We start from the raw sequence: 18,779 nt of genomic DNA on the forward strand, positions 1-18,779 counted from the left end.
GTGGTTGTCACAGACCATAAATCTATAAACTGTAAATCTATAATCTATAAAAACAAATTGGGATGAGCTTAATATGGACAAACTGCATCGACAAAGTGAAAACAGTGGTTGTAATCAAAGCTGTCTATAAGGAATTGGTGGGCACATCATAAGGATAGTTGGTAAATACTACAAATGTTAAGTCTCAGAAATCACAACAGAGTTGATTGAACAACTCATGAGCTTTTAACAAAGCCGGAAATTATGGCTGAGCTGCCATTTGGAAACTGTGCTTGTATCTAAGGCCAGCATACAAAGGCTGCTAACCCGATGTACAAAGAGAAAATTGGTTGTTATAGGTTTCCATTTTTTGTTCACCTCTGTACTCTTAAAGGAATACACACAAAACAAAAGGCTGATTGATGCCTTGGCATGATAGAAAGTCTCTCAGTGGACTCATCTCAGGAGTTCAGCAAAGCTTGTATGGTGCTGGACTATGTAGTGCATAAGAAAGGTTCAGCTTAAGCATATTTGGGAGTCATAGAAGACTTGTCACAGTCAAAGAATAAAGAGGCCACTGAGGTATAGTGTGCCTGTTATGCTCAGTCAAATAAAAGTGAAGGTACTGCCTTCATTTAGAATATTGTTTAAGAGGAGAGTGACTAGGCTGATTCCAGGATTGAGAGATATGAGCTGTAAGGAACAACAAAAGGGCCAGGACATTTTCATTTTAAGTAAGTAACTATTAAGGGGTGACATAGTGGAAGTGGTTAAAATCATGATGGGCATTCGTATGATGAATGGCAGCTGTTACTCCTGTTAAATTCTTCAACTAGGACATTACAGCTCAGATGATTTTTGGTTAAGGGTAAATGTTCTTACATACAGAACCATAGGTGAAATTATTGTAGTAGATGGTGGCACTCTGGGTACCTCCAGTTCTCATTAGTATATCAGACTGGACAGCTTAATAAGAACTGAATATGTTGTGCTGATCTTCTCATCAAAACCCTATCATCCTCATTATTGTCTGGAACAGTTTTACTTCCTTTTAGATAATACCTGAAAATTATTAATTACAACCTGGAAACAACACTCTGTTTCACTCCACTGAAATCTGGTAATGCAAAATGGTGATCTTTTTTCTTGCTAATTCAGCTGTAGATTTGCACCCAGCAGTGCCTCTACAAGTCCATGTATTGTAGTAATCTGGTTCAGACACTAGATAGCAGGATTTCATTCATCAGTCTTTTTTATTATTTTTATAATGGCACCTATTCAGTAAGGAAGAACAGTAGGACAGTAACCAGTGGTTGCTTACCTTTCACAGACCTTCCCTCTTGGGTTCACGTCCCAGGTGGCTTTTTCTCATATATGCCCAAAGATATACAGGTCAGGTGAATTGGCAATTCCAGATTGGCTTCTGTTTGTGAAGTCCCAACCCTGATTTAGATTAAGTGGATTTGATAAAATTTTGATATAAAAACCTCTTCAGTCTGCATAACAGTAGATTATAAAACCAAAATACTGAGCAATGTAGCGTTATTTCACATCAGATGTTCCTTAGACTCTATGAACTGTTTGTCACAGAAAAGACTTTTATTGATTCTCTTAATTCAAATGTAATTTTGTGAACAGTTGAATAGTCCAAGGACATAAAAACACCAATGGAACATTCAAGAGTCTCCATTCATCCTTTAAAACATTACATTTCAATATATGCTTATACAGTTCAAGGTCTTACTGAGCTGTTTCTTATCATGACAGCAGATGGCACAAGGTAGAGATGGAAACATGACAGTGGTTGTGTATTTCAGGGCCCCAACCACTCAAACTAAGAAAACAATTGCACACTTTTAGAGGTATTTCTTGAAAACCAGAGCACCTGTAAATACACACAGAAAGACACAAGGAAAATATGCAAACTCCTCACACAGTGGCCATGAACCCAGGACACCTGAGTTGTGGAGCTCAAGTGTTAGCCACTGTGCCACCCATTCTCAGGCAACCTGGCACTTGCTGTCCAGATGTTGATCAGTGGTGTGTCTTGTAGTTGCTGTATATGGTTTTATTCTTAAATGTGTGCTGTTCAATTGTTAGATGTAGTATTGTAATTTAGCAGTAAGCACTGCTTTATTACTAATCCATTGCCTGAGTTCACATCTTGTGACTTGTCATCGTACATTTGGAGTTTGCATGTTCCCCCCTTGTTTGTGTTGGTTTCCTTTCCAAATTCCAAAAGATATGTGTGTGTTATGCTCATTTGATCTTTTTAAAGTGAGTCTGTGGTGAACTGGTTTCTTGGTCTGTCCTAACTGACTTTGACAATAACAAGATTCTTAGGAGCTTGAGTGAGGAAAATTGCTTGTCTTGCTGAAATTGTACAAGGAATAGTGGTGGAGGTGATGTTGGCATGGATGTTTGTGGAAAAGACATCAACTTGGGGCAATCAAGAGTGAAAACCCACTCTCCTTGAACTTTTCGATGTTGTGGTGCTGAGTCGAGATGCCAGGAATTGTCATATTCTCCCAGTGCTGTTCCAGACACTTGAAGTGAACTTGTGCTGTCTTGGCAATATGTGGTGTGACCCAATTCAGACTATTTATGAAGCTGTTTCCTTAGTTTGGATCAGTTACCTACATACTGTGTAACATTTATTATTCATTATAAGGTCATCTTGCTTGAAGAATGGGCCTGAGTTGCCTCGATAGCTTGCATATTGTAATCTTTTTAGTTAACCAATAAAAGGTGTCATTTTACTTGACTTTTATCACAACTCATAAAGACTGGCACTTTCTAAATAATTGGACGTGCTTATTTTTCTAAATATTTCTTTCTTATCCAAGGTACTTGGATCTTCCTCTTACAGAGCATTGGGTATTTAAAGTTCTGCAATTAAATGTGTATTTCAGAGTATACGCTTTCACTAAACTATGAATTGAAATCAATAAGAACCACAGGTCATCATTTTTATAAACCATAGTCTCTTTTGACAGTCCAGTCTTGATATGGGATGCCCCCCACCAACTCCACCCACCTCAAAAGCAAGCCCAGACTGTGCCCATGCCCATTTGGACAGACTCTTAAGTAGAATCCATTTTGAAATCAGACTGACAGCATTAAATTGAAATGCTAAAATAGCACAGAGTTTTTGCTTTACAGGCTACTGCAGAATCTCCTATAACCACTAGGGGGAGCCTCATGAGCCTAATAATCAAATAGCAGCCATAAATGCATTATTAAGATAGTAGATTTTTGAAATCAAAAGAACTTGTATGTGAAACTTCTTATTCTGATCATAAACAAAAAATAAAACTACAAATTTGCCATTTACTTTCATTGGAGGCTGTGCAGCTAGTTACTCACTTTAGGAAAAAAAAAATAACTCGCAAAAATAAGATAATATTCTCAAATCTGCTTAATCCAATTTACAGGCATGAACAAGAGCCTGTCCTAGTAGTATGGAGCACAAGGCAAGAACAAACCCCTGATTGGGTGGCAGGCCATCACAAGGCTCATTAATTTATATTTGTGTCTTTGGGGATTTACAAGGAAAACACAGAAAGGAAATCTACAGGGAATGTGGAGGATCTTATACCACATAAACAACCCACATGCATGGGATTTGAACCCAGAATGCTTGACCTGTGTGGCAGCTGCTCTAAACTCTGTGTCAGTGCAATGGTGGGCTCTTCATGTACCTTTTATTATAATCAGAGCCAAGATGCCATTAAACTCTACCGCTGTATTGGAATTTCTTATTATAATTAATTGCACAATTTTAATCTAATGAGGTTGAAAATGCAGTCTACCCACTATGACATAAATAATAATTACGTTCATTAATATAATAGTTTTCTTATCATTTGTACTGGGGCTGTTTCCTTGCTGCGTGACACAGTGGTTAGTGCTGTTGCCGCATGAATTCAGTGTTCTGGGTTTGAATCCCACATGCAGTCATGGTCTATGTGTGGTTTTCCTTCAAGTGTTCCAGCTGTTCTGCACAAATTGTTGTGTGTTAGGTGTATTGGAGACTCTAAACAGAACCTGTGGGTGAGTAGGTCCTGTGATGGACAGGAGCCCTATCCAGGGCCAGTTCCTGCCTTGTGACCATAAATTGGATTAAATTGGAGAATGTGATGTGGTGTTATTCTCACTCTTAATGATCGTGTTTGAATGAAAGTGAACAGAAATTTCCCATTTCGAAGTGCAGTGTTTCTAACTTTCCACAAGGTGTCGCCAAAGGTGTACAAAAGCATGAGACTGGCATGATAACTTAGAAGAAAACCAGACTGTGTAAAACAGAAGCTGTGGCCATCAGTCATGGGACTTAGATGCCAGTGATTGTAATTGACCAGACATTGGGGCTTGTGCATCTAACTGGCCAGAATCCCGAGCTAGAATGTAATGCAAAATAAGTTCAGAAACCAAAGGCCATGTCTTGTGCTAACTCAATTTGAAATTCAGTACTTGTGACCATGAGTCTCATGCCCAGAGAACATGTAGTCTTAGTGACAGTGTACTGTAATCATCTTGACTTTGTGCCATATGATATGAATGGTGGCATATGAAAAGTAATTGATTGAAAATGCACCATTTGTAACTAACCAAACTTAAAAACTGGGGTCATTTATATCTCAGTTTGAAAACCATTGTTTGTGATTGGCCAGAATCAGAGGTTAGTATCTCTGAATCACTAGAGAGGATTGAGCTCCATTGCGAACTTCTTGTCATACTGTGCTGTATTGTAATCCTATTTGTGATCATCTTATTTATGGTGTTATATTATATAAAAATTGATTGAATGAGTGCTGCCTGTTGTCTAATGATATCAGTTCCTCATATTGACCACACTCTGAAATTAGGTATAACTCAGCTCTAGAATTTATCCTCTGAAAAAAAAAAATAGTGTGCAGTGCTAACTAGGCTTAGAAACCAGGGTGCAGTCCAGGCCAGTTTCAGTTACAAGTATCTATGATTGGTTGAACTCTGAAACCATTGTCTGGTGTTCAGCATAAAAGGTGCTATATGAAGTAAGTCACAAATTCAAGTCTTAAAATGTGTGTAGTCTGATTTTTGATGGACAGTATTGATGACAATATAGCTATAAAGCTGAGTGCTGTCCATGCAGATATTCCTAGGTGCCTGCATGTTACCTCAGGCTTCTAGCTGTAAGTGTTCTGCTGCTGTAGTATCCACATGATTAGAATATATATATAAAAAAAGAAAAAAAAACTAATGGCAGCAAATTTTTCTCCCTTTACAGACATGAAGCTATTTACTCAAACACTGTGGTCTCGAGTCCTGTTTCATCCAACAAATGAAAAGCACTGGATGGGTAAGTACAATAACTACTGTTCTAAGTTTCTGCAAAGTGTGCTGCTGAAAAATCTGTGCTTCATTTTGGGCACTGTATGAGATACTCGTAGAGCGGCCATACCACCGTGAGGAGTCCCAGATAGCCTCTAACTTTGTATGAACTGATTAAATAAATGGAGATGTGCTTTGTGATGTGAGGCAGTCTCTGGCAGTATGACTAGTATTAGAGCAGATTGGATGTAGATTTTATGAATTGTGTTCATAAAAATTATTTATGAATGATATGAAATCACTTAGTTTCAGTCAGTCGGAAGTCACCAATACAAAGAAAACCCCCACAAATGATATGAACTTTTATTGATGTCTAGTTATGCAAGATGTCAAACTCTTTGTGGATTCACCCCAATTTTTGGTTCTCTAGACCCAAAAAACTTTAATGTTTAGGCCATTTTTGGGCCATATTTTGGCCAGGTAATTACGCCCTTATAATAAAGAGTAAACCATTAGTTATCTTTAGCAAAAACAATCAAAAGGACTTGGAAGTTTTGCATGCTATATAAGCTGACCCCAGTGGTTCACCCCTAATGGGATACAAGAAAAATGGGGATTGGTAATTATAGGCATGTGAAATACTTTTTTATGTTGTTTTGAGGTTGCTGATCAATCATGATGGCCTGTGCTAATTTAGATTTTTTTTATTTTAATTCAAGTTTTACAAAAAATAAATAAATAAAAAAAGGTTCTAAGCAAATCAACCCCATCCCTGAGAAAGAGAGCTAGGTCAGCAGGGTAAAACTTTATGCTAGTAAAGATAAGTGAATAGATAAATTAATAAATAAAGATAAATGGAATAAAAGAGGGGAGAGAACCTGCTTCCTCAACTTAAATGTTTATTCTAAAATGATATTAATTACATCTTGCCAGGTTTTGAAAAAGTTTTGTACAGATCCTCTAAGTGTGAATTTGATTTTTTCCAGTTTCAAATAGTATATAACATCAGTTTCCCACTGACTTAGAATAGGTGAGTTAGGATTCTTCCAATTGAGCAAGATAAGTTTATGTGCCAATAGTGTAGTAAAGGCAATTGAAGTTTGTTTGTCCTTCTCTACTTTAAGCCCATCTGAAAGTTCACCAAACACAGCTGTTAGTGGATTAGGAGGGATTGTGACACTAAGGCTGTCTGAAAGACATTTAAAGATTTTGGACCAGAATGATGTTAATTTGGTGCAGGCCCAAAACATGTGGCCTAGTGAGGCCGGAACTTGATTGCTGCATTTGCAGGTTGGATCTTGCCCTGGAAACATTTTGAACGATTTTAAATGAGATAGATGTGCGCAATATATAATTTTGAACTAAATAAATCTATGCTTTGCACATATGGAGCTCGACTGAATTCTGTGCATTGCTACTTTCCACTCCTTTTCTGAAATGTTGAGTAAGACATCCTTTTCCCAATGTACTCTGGGATCTTTGAAAGGGAGGGACTGTAAAATAGTTTTATATATTACGGAAATGCTGTCTGAGTCCTCGAGACTGAGCAATATTTTTTCCGGCATAGAGGTAGGTGGGAGGTGAGGAAAATTGGGCAGGTTCTGTTTAACAAAGTTTCGAATTTGAAGGTAGTGAAAGAAATGTGTTGCTGGAAAGTTAAATTTGGAGTGTAATTGTTCGTAGGATGGAAAGACGTTGTTTATGCACAGATCTCTTAAGTGATTTAATCCTGAATGTTTTCTAAGCATTAAAAAGTGCATATGTTTGAGAGCATGGAAAAAGGTGGTTCTCGTACAGAGGTGCCAGAGATAAAAGTTTTTCTGTCTTAAAATACTTCCTACATTGGTTCCATATTCTGAGTGAGTGAAGCACAATTGGGTTGTTTGTATAGTGGCGATAACATGTATTTATTGGGGTGCATAGCTAGGAATAAAAAGAAGTGCTGCATGGTTTTATTTCTATTGTGGACCAATCCTCTGTATGTTCATCAATTTGTGTCCATGTCCAGGTTTTTTTTAGCTTATATATTTGCTGCCCAGTAATAAAATTGAAAGTTAGGTAGAGCCATGCCACCTTCTGCCTTAGGTCTTTGTAGGGTCGCCGTTTGGGTATGTGGATGTTTTGAATTCCCAATAAATGAGGTTATGGTTGAATCTAATTTCTTAAAAAATATCTATTGATGTATATTGGAATGTTTTGAAATAACCAATGAAGTTCTTCTTTGAAGCACTAGAGGGAGCAAAAACACCACCTTAAAAATGCCTTGGGTACTGTGACTTTGATACTAGACTTCTGTCTCTTTTCATGACTCTCCTTATTCAGTACTGTTCCCCTCCACCACTTTGCCCACAAGTTGACTTTCTTTTGTTCAAAAAACTCTAGTTCCACATTTCCTTCAATATTGTCAATTACTACTTCCATTCCATGTGAGCTTTTGAATGTTGTTTTATATCTTCAGATTTCTTCTTTGCTCTTCATCATATTTCATAATTAGGTGTGTGACATTCTTCTCATTTTCCTTTCTTAAAGGCTCTGCTCTTCTGCCAGTGTACCGTTTCCAAGATTCCTGGTAACTTAGCTAATGAAGCTGGGGACTGGGATTTGGGAAACTGTCTTGGGGACTTACATAGATGAGATGCTTTGATCTAGCATTGCGCTAAAGGGCCGTTGACAGTGTTGAGAACTTCATTAAACAGCAGGGTGGCAGTTGCTGATGAAGAGCAGATAGAGTCCTCAGTTAGTCAGAAGGGAAGATGAAAGCATTAGTGGGAGTGTTGTAGGGCTCCATCTTTCTCAGACTCTGGTTCAGGGTGTGTTTTTGAGAATCTGAGCTTCTGATACGACAAGAGGCAGTGTTGAAATAAAGTGTTTATTTATGCACACTCCCTCAAATCTCAGGTCCGTTGTTAAATTACATCTTAGCCTTGCTCTGTTTGAGATTTGCATGTTCTCTTTTCTTTTGATCACAAACTGATCCCAAAGAGAGGAGCCTAGGTATTTGTAAGTGTAAGTGTGATGTGATGGAGTTGCAGCCTGCCCATGGTGTGTTACTGTCTAGTGTCTTGTCTATCTAGATGTCCTGATCCCCCTCAATCTGCTTTTGGAAAATGCTGGCTCAGAAATTAAATTGATGATCCTTAATTTGCCTCACGGTTCCATAATGTGTGAGATTTATGGTGCAGTAATGTGGAGTTTGTTTATTAAACCCAAGTCCATGTTTTTTTTTGTCACACTGGTATCCTTACACATCCTAAGGAGATATGTGTTAGGCTGATAGATTGCATATTGGCTAAATACAAATGAGTGTGCCCTGTGCTGAATTGGTATCTGCTTTGTGCCCGTACTATAGGGGTGGTCCCTGGGTCCCTTCGATAGTATCGATAGTATAATTAACAAATCTGGTTCAGAAAATAATGGATGATTCCTTAGGGAAGCAAAAAGGGTAGGTGATGTCAAGGAGAAAGAGATATGAAACAAAAGTTTTTGTCCTGTAGTGAACTGAACATGACATTCCAATCTGCCATTCATTCAATATCTGAATGCAGAAGACTCAAATGGACATGTGGGCCTAGTGTTAGGGGCCGTTCTTGTAAACAAGTCAGTGAATTGGGTATCCTCCAATGGCTCTTCAGCTAAGTGTATGTGAGTACTTTATTTTTTTACTATAGGGACAAGCCACAGCAGTTTGAATTCCTGTATGATGGTTAATAATGAGCTGCTGCTTTTACAAATGTTTGCATTTCAGAATGGAGATCAATTACTAGTTCATCCATTACTGAACTAGTTTGATCCAGGTCAGAGCTGCAGTGCTGAACACTGCCTTGCCGCAGAATGTAGTTGGGACCCCAGTACATCATAGAGCACACTAACTCATTTGAGACTAGTTTAAAGTTACTAACAGTATATGCATGTATGTGAGATATGAAAATGGTCAAATGCAGCAAACTCCATACAGACAATGATCAGGCAGCAGAATTAGTCTTATACTAACAAGCCACACTAATTAGATAATTTATTAAAATAGAAATTCTTAGCTGTCCGTGATGGACTGCTTGATGTTACCTAATGCAGATGTTATATAATACAGAAAATGTCCAATTACAAAACCTGTTGTTTTCTCTTCCTCATTCTATTCTTCATCCATTCACAGGTTTCTCCTTAAATCTTAGCCTCCTGTAGTTTGATCACTTTCCCCTTATCACTTAATGGGCTGTTGCAACAAAAGTCTTTTAGAAGTCAAGACATAACATACTGCATTTTTATGCTCCACTGTATTTAAATAATAGGTACCTTCCCCAGTAAAGTGATGATACTGATGATGCCTGTTCTCTATAATAACCTAAAAAAGAGCTGATGTTGACAATGAAGATTTTAATGATATCTTCATTCTCAATTGGATTGAATAGGCCAGCTGAAGACGGTAATGATGATAATGACGGTGAAGATGTGGTATTTTTGTGTAATGAATGATGACTGTGATGGTGGTGATAGATCGTTCGACTGATGATGATGTTGATGATGATACAGTAGGGTTGATGAAGTCTATAAAGTAATTTGGCTTGAGTGAGAATGAAGATGACTATGAAGATCACAATGCTATCTTTATTTTGAATGACATTGAGTGTGATCAACAAGGATACTGCTGCTGCTGCTGAAATAGGGCCTTTAAAGAATATGAATTGGATGGGACTGATAATGATGACGACGAGAAAAGCCACTCTGACTTGGGTTGAATGTGACTGATGATAGTGATTATTATGTAGTTTTCATCTTGCAAATAATGATACTGAATTTGCATAATAGGAATGTTTTGAACAGTTAAGTCTATAACATAATATAAGCTAAGGAGGACCAGTATTGATGGTGAAGGATTTGGTCATTCTTAATTAGGTTAAGTGGGAATAATGATGAAGGTGTTGATGATGATGATAAGTGTTGGGTATTGTAAAGAGGAAAATGTAGAGTAAATTAAATTGGGCTAATGGTAAAGCTGATGATGATACAGTAGGGTTGTCAATAATAGTGAAGACTAGGCAAATGAAACTAAACTGCACAGGAGTGAAGGTAACTATGATGGTTTTAATGTCATCTTTATTCTGAATTGGATTAACACTAGAATCCCTGATGCCTACGGAAAAACTTGTAATCCCGGCTCATGTTAAATCCCTTCGCACCTCTCCATCAGCGTCTTGTGTTTTGTAAATGTGTCGATCAGCGCAAGCAGCCTGCTGTCCCATCCCCAGACTTGACGGAGCTGAACTCTGTTATTTCTTGTTTCTGAATCAGACTGAATGAGAAGGGTGATGATGACACAGTAAATGACTACAAAGAATATTACTGATTTTCTTTTCGATCCAGTACCAGGTCATACTGACTCAATTTTGGTTTCACTGTTCGTTTCAATTTCACTGAATGAAAATAGATTCACTTCGTCATCACTGCTGATGAGAGGTTCCTCAACATAACTAATCGTAACACTGTCAAGAGCGTGCAACAGTTGAACTGCTGAAAAATGTTATTTTACGAGATGCCATTATTACTAGACATGCCTACAGGTGAGAGGAAAAGATGTGGCTATACAGTTGTCCGGATAACACTTGGGGTTACTACTTATGACATTGTTTTTACAGCCCGAGTGACACCCTAGGGAATGGGATTTAAAGATAATATCTAGTAATCTATACAAATAAAAGGCAAAGCCCTCACTCACTCACTCACTCACTCACTCATCACTAATTCTCCAACTTCCCGTGTAGGTAGAAGGCTGAAATTTGGCAGGCTCATTCCTTACAGCTTACTTACAAAAGCTGGGCAGGTTTCATTTCGAAATTCTACGCCTAATGGTCATAACTGGAAGGTATGTGAGCGAAGTTCAGATCACACGGCAAAACAGCAACAGCAAGCCAACAGCTGACTGAGCAAAGAGGAGTTAAAAAAATGTATTTGTATACCATTGTATCACTGTTTAAGAGTGGTTTTGGAGGAGCGGATGTGTCTCCTTGGGGTGCGGGACTTAACAGTATCTCTCTGGAAAACTCACGTCTTGTTCCAGGCTAAAAAGTCTTTTCTTGTCCCAGGATTTAATATTTTATCTACTTATATATATATATATATATATATATATATATATATATATATATATATATATATATATATATATATATATATATATATATAGTGGTCCGGGGCTGGAGCCCAGCCGGGACGCCCAGGAGGAGGAGCAGGAGGGCTTGTGCCTCCTCCAGACCGCGAGGGGGCGTCCGTCCTGGTTATGTTGGGGGCCACGGGTACAGGGCTTGGATGCCCAGCCCTGTAGGGACCTGTGGTCACCGCCAGGCAGCGCCCCGATGCCGGTTTACCCCGTGTGATCTTTGGCCGGGGATGGAGCCCGGCGGGGCGCTTGAGGACCACAGGAGGCGTGTGCCTCCTCCAGACCGAGAGGGCGTCCGTCCTGGTTATGCAGGAGGCCTCGGGTAGGGGGCTTGGAAGCCCAGCCCTGTAGGGACCCGTGGCCACCGCCAGGTGGCGCCCCAGTGCCTATTTGTCCCGGGAGCCCGGCACTTCCGCCACACCAGGAAGTGCCGGGGGAAGACGACAAGGGACAACTCTACATAATACATTGTTATTAGTGTTTGGAAAATGTATGGGATTAAATCTTTTAGAGATTTATATATAAATAATGTCTTTACATCCTATGAACAATTACAGTCCAAATTTAATCTCACATCAACACAATTTTTCCACTATTTACAAATTATAAACTTGCTAAATGAAATCAGCCCAATTTTCTACACCTCCCACCTCTTTTTATTCCAGAAAATATATTGATCAGTATTGGGGCTCAGACAGTATTTATATCTCTCTATTTTCCCAGGGACGAGACGTGATCTTTAGAAGAGAGATCTTTTGAAGAGAGACAGAGACACTTTCACTTCCCGCGAGACAGACAAGTCACGTCATACTTTAAACCCTTAAACGCAAGTCCCGTGCTACACAGGCAAAATAGGTTAGAGATAATGGAAGTAGGAAAGTTCGAATATGTCAAAAAATTAGAGTAAAGATTGCATTAGTGCAAACAAACTGAAAATATTACTCAGGTGAAATAACAGAATAGCGAAAAGAGATTGAATGTTCAGGTACTGTACAGGGTTTTAAACATTCGAAGCTCCAAAGGAAATGAAGATCACAAGGCAAGAAGCAGCAGCAAGCCAACAGCTTCTCCACCAAAGAGGAGGTGAAAAAAACACTTGTTATTTGTTTCCCAATGTATCACCGTTTAAGAGGGGTTTCGGAGGAGTGGCCGCGTCTCCTTGAGGTGCGCTCAGCCCTTCTTTTCACAACAGTGCCTATCACTGGCGAAGGTGGGGTGGTAGGTAAGCGAATTGCAGATCACGCAAGAGGGCAGCAGCTGCATGCCAGCAGCTGATCAAGCAAACAGGAGTTAAAAAAAAAAAATTTGTTTCCCTTTGTATCACCGTTTAAAAAAAATTTATTTGTTTCCCATTGTATCACCGTTTAAAATGGGTTTCAGAGAAACGGCTGTTGGCAGGGGGTGAAAGGGGTTGGCGAGTGAAGCGAGCAGGGGGGCGTGGCCCCCTAGTAACATATAAAAACATTTTAAAGTCTATTCCTTTTAAAGATCCCAGAGTACAGTACTGCATTTCAGAAACACACAGAATTCACTCTAGCTACATATGTGCAAAACATTCAATTATTCATTATTGAAATCTTTTATCATGCACATTCATCTCTTTTAAAATTGTCCAAAATGTTTCCACGTCAAGACTGAACTTGTGAATGTTGCAGTCGAGCTCCAGCTTCACTGGGCCATATGTTTTGGGCGTGCACCAAATTAACATCATTCTGGGCAAAAAATTTTAAATGCCTATCAGACAGCCTTGGTGTCACAATCACTCCTAGCCCATTAATAGCTGTGCTTAGTGTACTCCCAGATGGGCTTAAAGTAGAGAAGGACAAACAAGCTGTAACTGCCTTTACTTCACTATTAGCAAGTAGACTTGTCTTGCTCAGCTGGAAGAATCCTAATTCACCTCTTTCAAGTCAACGGTAACTGATGTTATATACTATTTGAAGTTAGAAAAAATCTAATTCTCACTTAGACGATCTGTTCAAAACTTTTTAAAAACCGGGCAGGAACTAATGAATAACATTTTAGAATAAGCATTTATATTGGGGGAAAGGAGTCTTTTCTCTCTTTACTAATCTCAACAGTTTTACTGTGGCTGTTGGACTTTCTCTCTTTCTCATGAGTGGGGGTGGATTTGAATTTAGTTTTGCTAAATTTGACTTGATTGTATGGTATGTTATATGCTTTTAATAAATTCAATTAAAATAAAAAAAATGTGTTATGCTTTAAGGGCAAAAATGGTGTATGCACAAAAATAATTGGATTTATAAAACTATACATACACCATGTGCCATGACAAGTTCTGCCAAGTTCCCTTATAAATCTAAAATCAAATTAAAGACTATGTGCTTGTACATACCCTTGTAGGCACTCTTCATTACCATTTGTCAGTAACAATATATGGATTTTAATATTCATGATTCAGTCACCATATAAATTTGCCCATGTTCCTGAGTGACATTTTTACTATAAGATAAGGAAAGAAAGGCATGGGATGAAACTTGAAAGTTTGTGAACTTGATGTGTTATTAGCTGAAGGATTCACATATAAAAGAAAAAAATCTGAGAGTGGCACCAGCTGGGTGAAGAGAGCAATTGGAATTTGCCATCATGCAGCACCCAGTCCACCACAGTCTGCAGCATGAGTTAATGCAGACTGTATGCACAAAACTGTAAGATATTAAGAACATTCTTATTTAACTTCTGCCTTTGTCCAGAAATGGTTTCATAAGCTTTATGACCTTAGTCTCGGAAAGTCTTTCTCATGTGGGACAAGTGGGATCTTTTCCTGAATAAAGGCAGAACCGTAACAACAGTTTTGCATAAAGTGCAACAGGAGTGTCCACCTGTAGCTGAAGTCATTTGCATACTGAAGTAGCATTAGCATTGCACATGTACTTTGTCAGCATGCCCGTGTCGATCAAACACAGGAAGCTTTGCAGTCTACTTGTTACTTTACGCTGTAGGAAGATAAGTAAATAAATCAAGGTAAATAACATTTAATCTGGCAGTAAGTAACATATGAATGTTTTTTTTATATAAAGACCATCACAAAACATAATCACAAACAGAACTTTACACAATACCTTGGCAAGCTCGGCATGCCCTGCTGTTTCTTTGAAGGACATGTGTGTCTGACGCCTGACCTCATGCTGCATCCAAACAGGGCCATCTTGCATCTTTACGCCTGGTGGAGCTGCATTGTTCTTATGTGTGACTGGACATTTCTTGCAGGAAGGGCTTCTGTTCTCTTTCTCCGACGTAGAAACCTAATCCTCATCTGAGTTCACCTCTGTTATAGCGCATCTTTATTTGAAAACTAGCAGTGTCGGATTGGGGGAGTGTGTATGTGACTGAGAGAATAAAGCTGAAAAATGCTAACTTTACAAGTACTATAAATTTACACTGGCTGTTACAGGGTTAAATACATCAAATGTATATTTTGTTCAATAATGGTAACAATAAGAGCAGCTCACTACTCAAAACAGTAAATCTAGGAAGAGCACAGAATCTAACCCACAACCTCTTGCTTATCGTGTCAGCATCGTACCCTAACCCGATTTCTTCCATTTAGGTTATATTCTTGAATTAAAGCGCACTTGTTTTGTTATACAGTACTTGCATAACTTTTCTGAAAGTGTTTATTTGATATTTGGACTTCACTCTTCACACATTTATACAATTCATGTCTACATTTTATCAATTACTAGCAGAATACCCGCGCTTCGCAGCGGAGAAGTAGTGTGTTAAAGAAGGCACGAAAAAGAAAAGGAAAAATTTTTAAAATAACGTAACATGATTGTTAATGTAATTGTTTTGTCATTGATATGAGTGTTGTTCTCATATCTATCTATATATATATATATATATATATCTCTATCTATCTATATATATATATATATATATCTCTATCTATATATATATATATATATATTTTGTTCACATATATATATATATATATATATATATATATATACCCTTGCAGCAGAGAGTAGTGTGTTAAAGAAGGAAAGAGAAAGAAAAGGAAACATTTTGAAAATAACGTAACATGATTGTCAATGTAATTGTTTTGTCACTGTTATGAGTGTAAGCTGTGATATATATATATATATAGCAAAATACCAGCTCATGCGATGTCATGTGTTAAAGAAGTTATGAAAAGAAAAGGAAACATTTTAAAAATAATGTAACATGATTGTCAAAGTAATTGTTTTGTGTATTTGGCGACAGCGTCACGAAGTTGTTTTCGGTAGCTGCATCAGAAAATGTACCACGACGTCTGACATGCCTCCTTTTTACTGTTTTCTCACAGCTTGGATTGCTGCTGTCATATACACACACACACACACACACACACACACACACACATACATATATATATATACATATATACACATACATACAGTATCTTCATATCTACATATCTATATACATATCTACATATACACATATATATATATATACATACCTATCTACATCATATATACACACACATACATACATACACACACAAATTATATATATGTGTGTATGTATGTATGTATGTATGTGTGTGTGTGTGTGTGTGTGTATATATATATATATATATATATGTAGATAGGGTGTGTGTGTGTGTATATATATATATATATATATACATATATATATATATATACACATACATATACTTGTGTGTATGTTTGTATGTGTCTATATGTGTGTGTATAGCTTTGGTCACTGAGTGCAAGGGAAAAATAATAAAATATAGTCTATAAGTTATTAAACAGTAAAACATTAACGTTTTAAGAAGTACAGGTACATTGAGCACTACTGGAGTGGTTGGGTAAACTACATTTTAAAGACTGTGTAACACAACAGGTAAGTAACTAACAGCAGCTAAAATGTATATGGATCATCTCTCGGTAGTAGATCCCTTTTGAAAGGCGCTACACGACGGCTGTGGTATAGAAATTACATTTTCTATGTGAACGTTCAAATTTGTGCCTCTGGTAATGTGCCTTACCGGCATTTAAAGAAAATTAGTTTTGTGTCCTCTGCAGTGTTAAGAGAGAAAGGCTTTGGTTTGGGATAAAAGGAAAAAAGGTGTAAAGAAAGGAAAGTTGCCTTTTTCTTTTATATAGTATAGAGAGATGTGTTCGCTGACGTTATGATCACCTTTTGGGGACAGTCGCGGTGGGTCTTGTGTAGACTGGTGAGACGTCCCGCCATTAATCGGCTGTGATGGCACTGTCAGTCCTCCACTCGTGTGCGTGTTCATAATCCGAGTTTAGGACCTCATAATCGTATACGTGCAAAGAAAGTGTGAATCGCCTTAATATTATTTTGCCGTGGTGTAGAAAAGGGGTCCCGTGTTTGCACTTGTCTGGGCTATAGCGCAGGGGAGGATGAAAAAATTAAAAGTGCTCACTTTGACTTAAGGCAGAAGCGCAGTCAGCGTCTCAAAGGCCGGCACAGCTATGCGCGCTGGCTGCTCGACTTTTGCAGGGCAGGAGACCACAGTTTTTGCAGACACGTTCATGATATCAAAAGTCTCAGCGCTCTTTGGAGGTCATTCATATATTATATATATATATATATATCAAAATACCCGCCTACGAGCGGAGAAGTAGTGTGTTAAAGAAGTAATGAAAAGAAAAGGAAACATTTTAATAATAGCGTAACATGATTGACATTGTCATGAGTGTTGCTGTCATATATATGCCTGCCTAAATAAGTCACCCTCGCTTTGCTCTTACTTTATTTACCGTTCATTTAATCATGGCTAATGGCGGAAAAATTATAAAATGGAAGGAGGATGGCTTTACCAAAACAATTATTGATGGCGAATCGATTATTCATAAAGCTTGAATTGGTGATCTGTTTTTCTGTGTTAACCTCATATTTTTCATACTTCTTCTCAAACTAAGGTGGTGCGAGGGTAAAATGAATCGGGATGCGCTGATCAATGTAATCGTGTACCAGGAAATCATGCATTGACAAAAGCTCCCTTTGCTTGTAATGCAAAGTGTGATTAAATGCATTATTTTTAACGCGTTATGGAGCACATGCATCGAAGCTTCTCAGCTGTGCTTGTGCTAAGAAAAGGAAAGATTTTAAAAATAACGTAACACGATTGTCAATGTAACCTTTTGTAAGTAGTGCCTGGAGGATTCAGTGTGGAGAAACTCTAGAGACAGCGTGTGTATTAACTTGTGGATTTTTCTGTGAGTATTTGGTGGCAGTCTGACGGTTGCTTCGAAGACGGCGTTAGCTGAGCTCAGCTCAAGCAAATGAGATGAATGGGAGGGAGATGATGACGTGACTCCCCACCCGCCTTTAACTGTCAATCCCCACAAACACAGTCTCTCGGAATTTGCATAAGCACACCCCTTCACCTACAATTTTAACTTAGTTACAAAGTTGATCAAAACGTCGTTTATATCCTGCGTCCTCTCATTAAACTTGTATCCCGCATTACCTGTGGGCATGTGAAACGCCAGCGGTAGCCTGTCTATGAACTTAATTTAAAGTTTAGGTTTACACCTTGCTTTCTTTCCGAGGTAGCAGCACTCATGAATATGGTAGTATATGTCACTCGCTCGCTTCTTATTGTTTCGCTGCCTTCTCAATTATATAATGCATGTTTTCTTAAGCGCTTTTTGGAGGTCTTCCTGGTTTTCTACGCACTGCGTTGACAGTCAGTTCACGTGATTACGTGGGAGGCGTGATGATGTCACATGAAACTCCCCCACGTCATTCCAGCTCAACTCTATTACAGTTAATGGAGAAAAATACCTTCCAGTTATGACCATTAGGCGTAGAATTTCGAAATGAAACCTGCCCAACTTTTGTAAGTAAGCTGTAAGGAATGAGCCTGCCAAATTTCAGCCTTCTACCGACACGGGAAGTTGGAGAATTAGTGATGAGTGAGTGAGTGAGTGAGTGAGTGAGTGAGTGAGTGAGTGAGGGCTTTGCCTTTTATTAGTATAGATTACTAAAGCATTTCTGTTTCAGTTATGTTTTAAACAATTCCTGCCTCGCATTTCCTGTCATCCTGCATTTACATAGATCGTGGTACAGACAGAACACATATGAAATGTATGTATGTATATTATTTACCTCTACAATTCCAGGCACCTCACACACACATAAACAGACTGGAGTTAAAAGAATCTTCTGTACGATTCGTGTTGCGTTGGTGGGGGGATGGGATAGCTGGCTGTTTGCTGCCTATGCTGCTTGATATATTTGGAAAACAATGGAGCTGATGACAAGGTGTGAGTTTTTTTTGTAGGCTTGAGTCATGCAAATGTAGTGGACCGAATTGGACCTAAAAACCATTATCATCATCTTAAGTGAACCA

General features: G+C 38.3%; 1 protein-coding gene across 2 annotated transcripts in view; it reads left to right on the forward strand.

Moving 5' to 3' along the window:
• The window catches only part of kdm6ba (lysine (K)-specific demethylase 6B, a), a 392,876-nt gene that overhangs the window by 13,781 nt on the left and 360,316 nt on the right, over positions 1–18,779 (forward strand). For both annotated transcript variants that reach the window (XM_039747183.1, XM_039747187.1), the window contains exon 2: positions 5,246–5,317. The gene's annotated coding sequence lies outside the window, so the exon portion shown is untranslated. The remainder of the gene's footprint in view (positions 1–5,245; positions 5,318–18,779) is intronic.

The sequence above is a fragment of the Polypterus senegalus genome, chromosome 3, assembly GCF_016835505.1.
Source record: "Polypterus senegalus isolate Bchr_013 chromosome 3, ASM1683550v1, whole genome shotgun sequence".
Classification (NCBI taxonomy): Eukaryota; Metazoa; Chordata; class Cladistia; order Polypteriformes; family Polypteridae; genus Polypterus; species Polypterus senegalus.